General features: G+C 40.3%; 1 protein-coding gene across 1 annotated transcript in view; it reads left to right on the top strand.

The window, feature by feature from the left end:
* Window positions 1–4,404, top strand: part of LOC118326016 (NMDA receptor synaptonuclear signaling and neuronal migration factor-like) — a 24,133-nt gene that overhangs the window by 16,273 nt on the left and 3,456 nt on the right. The window lies entirely within an intron of this gene.

The following is a 4,404-nucleotide window of genomic DNA, read 5'->3' as shown; positions in this document are numbered from 1 at the left end:
CCCCCCTTCACAGTCCACACTTTCACTGCCTCCTCCTCCCCCCTCTTGTTCCAGCACGTCCTCCCTGTCCCTCCTGTAACTCCCCAGGGGTCTGGTCCGGTGCCAGCTGGTGTGCCATATATTTCTCAAAGTTAAAAACTAAAAAATTACTCATTTTATGGCCAGTTCAAAAGAGGGGAAAGAAACTAGGCATGGCTTTAGATGAAGATGAAGACACATTCGTGCATATGCAACGGACTACATATTTCATTTACAAGTCACAAAATGAAACATTAAATGAATTCATAATTTTTATCTCACTCCAGGAAGGATGGATTAGATCTTGAAAGATGATTCCCATAAGATGGAACATCTATGCATCTTTTTGGCACAACAAAATCATTACTGCTTCCACTAAATCAATGTGAGATATGGAGATACTTTTTAGTCTTTGTCATGCCAGATCTTAGATGTAAGAAAAACAAAAAAAACAAAACAGTAATTGGTCTCATAAGAAATGCATTAGAGTATTGTTATCATTGTGAGGTTGCCAGACAACCAGGGTGCCTGTCTATTTTAATGTTGTATCTCTTGACATATGGAGGATGAAATATGTTGTAGTCATAAATCAATAAGTGGCAAACAAATTTAAATATTTGTGAGAGACAAAGGTCCTTTTCTATGGATCTGTCATATTCTAAATGAAGTTCCTCTATGTTGAATGTGGATCAGGCACAAAATAGGCTGGCATATAGTCTGCTAATAATAATTATGGTGATAGTGAGTACAGAGGGCTAGTGAATGGTGAAAGGTCAAACAACCTGCCAGAGTCTACGTGTGCCGCTAATGCCACCTGCTCTGGAGCTTAACCTCAACATTTCCCTGATGCGTTACAGTGCAGGCCATCGATAGAGCATGACTTTTTAAGGTTGGGGTCAGTGCCGCAAATGCTAATGCAAGAAAGCTGTTATCAAGCGATAATGTTTTACTGGGACAGTAACATAATTAACCCTTTTACTGTTGTTAAACTGTAGTGAGTAAGTAAGTACCTACAGAGAAACCAAATTTAGGTTTCAGAGGAAAGGCTGAGGATGTTATTCCGTACTTAAATCCCACATTTGCTTTGAAGTTGGTTTTTAAGTCGTACTATGCATGGAAAACGGAGAGATAATGTAGCGAGGGGTGAAGAGAAGAGACAGGCCAGAGAAACAACAGAGGAGTTCTCTTTCATAGCATTGGTTTCGATGTCTCACTATGAGATACGCCCCCCTTGCGTATTCACAGAAGCGTTTCAATTCAATCACCTCTTCTTACTTCAGTAGCAAGCTTTTCTCCACCTGTACCTAGCTAGCTTAACTGTCCTCTGTCAGAGTTTGGGATCTGTACAGTGTGTCTGTCACTCAAATACTGATGCTTTGGGACCCAACCCCACCTGGGACTGAGACTCAACAATCAACAATTTTCTTCTGGGCTCTGAGTATACTGTGGTCATCTAAATGTATCTGTGGTTTGTTGCATTTGTATGACTTTAAATACTAATAAAAAGTACTAAATGGGTGAGTGACTACGACTGCTAGCCACTGACCTCTTACACCTTCTTAATGTGTTTGAAATAATGCAGGTAACTCAGCCTATTTTGAGATGATGTGACTTTACTCCAGTTAGCTGCTAATATCAGACTGATTTAAACTAAACTAAAATCTGTGGCAGACCCTTTCTAAAGAAAACAATTTCTAATCTATGATTTCAGTGTACAACAGGGGTGGAGTTGAGTGAAGGTAGCTCAGTCTATTAATAGCTGCTCTCCAGCTGAGCTTGCAGGAGCGTGCACAGGCAGCAGCAGGGGGAAAATTGTTAAATGTAATAAGCCCTTCCCTGTTCATCCCCCTTCAATCACTGTGGTGAAGATGCCAAATGTCACAGTGAGTGTCACAGAGCACTGCTAGGACTTCTTTATACCCAGGAGGTATAGGCCCAAGGCACAAGCAAACAAGGACTGTTGTAAATGTGCTACAAGCTACGGAAGCCCTAAAGGCATGCCATTCACATTTTTATTCCTCCATTTTCCCGTGATAACGAAGTTATGTTTTCCTCGAGATCTCGAGATATACGCCACTTTCGTTTCCCGGATTAACGATATTAATTAATTCATATCACAGTCATTATCTCGGATTTGAATTAATCGTAATGTCGTTATCTCTGGAAACAAAGTTTCGTTATCTCGAATATCGAGAAATTAACTCGTTATCACGGGAAAACGGAGGAAATAAAATGTATGAATGCATGGCCCTTTAGGGCTTCCGTAACAAGCAGCATTTTGAAACATTAATGTATCACTTTCAAATTAATTCCTGCTTGTAATCACTGTAAACAAATGAGACCATGGAGAGATAAATAGCAGGCCAGTTCACAGAATTGTTCATGCTTGTGATTTCCTCATTAAAACTACATTTCCAATAAACCTCATTACCTTCTCTTGCAGGCTGCAATTAGAAGCAACTGTCAAAAGCTGTTCACATCAGTCTCCTAGGTTGAAAACGTAGATATAACTGTTGGAATGCTCACTAACGACATCTGTTGGTTAAAACATGAACACACTATAGGAAAACAGCAGGTTTGAGATTAGTGTTCATACCTTCATTGTGTGTAGAGTACCACTCAACACTAGACACTTCCAACTATCACAAGTTAAAGTTAGCTAGCAATCTAGCCAAACAGTCAGTTTTACTTCCTTTGTGATGTTTAGGGATAATGTAAGGAGGAAAGAAAAAACATGGACAGTTTTTTCAGAGGACTAAAAACTGGAGGTGATAGTGATAATAAAGAGACTGCTAACATTCAATCAACAGCATTAGCCCAGCACATTATTTGGCATTTTTGACAATTTCACATTACATTCTACACCTAGCATTAGCCTTTTGCTAATAACCAGTGTTTATCCATTTTTAGTATCTCTTGGAAACTTCTATTGTGTTGTAACTTAGTTCTTGTTTGTTCTTACAGCTTTTGTGAGCCTCAGAGCTGAACAGCTGCTCACTGTACGGTGTTTGTCAGTGCTGTAAAACAGAGGTTATCATTTTTCCAATATCGAAGTTGGAAATAGCCAACACAAATTGATGCAAACAATAGCAATGACTGGCTGATAACATCCCTTATGTTTACTAAAGTTGCTCTGACTTCTCAACCGCGACAAACCCAGCAGATGTTTTTGCTAAGTACACTATACAATTAAAACAGCATTGCAGAGGCCGCCAGTCTTCTCAGTGTAAGTCTCTCTGTAAGTATCTTAACTGCCGTCACAGCTTCATACTGCAATAAACACTTAATTTCTAAGCATTACTGTCAAGAGATGCACAAGCATACAATGTGCACTGAATGGTCTTCACCCTGCATCTGTCTCTGATATTCCACTTTACATTCAGACTTCTTTGTGAAGTGGGCAGGAGAAGCACTACATGACCACAATGACTGGTACTTCAGTTATCAATCACAAAAAGCAGTAGATCAGTGGTTCTATGTGGGGCTGCATGAGAAAGTATGAATATTTCAGTGTGTGGGCATGTTCATGTGCATGCTGTATGTGAGTGTGTCTGCATATAGCGAGTATGTATCAGTCTCTGTGGGGGTGGAAGGGTCATGACAGGGGTACAGGAGGTGTGCGTGAGTGAATGTGTGAGCATGTAATTGCAGTGCGGGTGAGTGGGTGCATGTGTGTGTAACTTAATTAAGTGGGTGTCAAAGATTCTATTTTCCTGTCATGTCAAAGTGCTGCGTGTGTCTTCACACACAAATCAAGCTACTGCGAGAGGCGCATGCACCTTTGTTTTGCCAATTAATTTGTTTAGTGAGTGAGGTTTACTACTAAATTACAGCAACTTCATTATCATCATCATGCCATGAAGCCTGCAGCTTTGGTTTTGGTTTCAACAGGCGAGAGGAAGCAGCCTAGAAGGCACTTTATTATGTTTTATCTACCATAAGGGGCATTTTGTTGGGTTCTAAGCTCATTCTAAGTTAACAAAAATTACACACTAATGAAAACATCTATGAATATTATATTCCATTTCTGCCAATACATCCTCCTTAATGTTACACACTGGACCTTTAAGTAAACTTTTGCAATAACTAGTGTGGGAAATGACTCAAAAAGAGAATACAAAGATAGCTACCTTTTCTCCATTAGCGCTTCCCAGCACATAGCATCCCATGATGTGGATGAGGTTGGGCTCTGGGTTCAGCTTACTCATCAGCCTGCTGAGCCGCCGCCAGAACCTGAACACACAGGAGAGGTTAAGATAATCCACAACAAATGGGTAAGAGCAGCAGAGGAAGTGAGTTAGAAAGACGGTTAAGGTCACAACAAGGTGGTGTCCAGAAAACGATGTGGGCTTCATTGATAACTGGCAGCCTTTTTGGGGAAAACCT

Source organism: Morone saxatilis, unplaced genomic scaffold, assembly GCF_004916995.1.
Source record: "Morone saxatilis isolate NCDOM2014 unplaced genomic scaffold, NCSU_SB_2.0 Contig16, whole genome shotgun sequence".
Taxonomy (NCBI): domain Eukaryota; kingdom Metazoa; phylum Chordata; class Actinopteri; family Moronidae; genus Morone; species Morone saxatilis.
The sequence above is the reverse complement of the archived record's forward strand: the minus strand, read 5'-3'. Positions and strand labels throughout refer to the sequence as shown.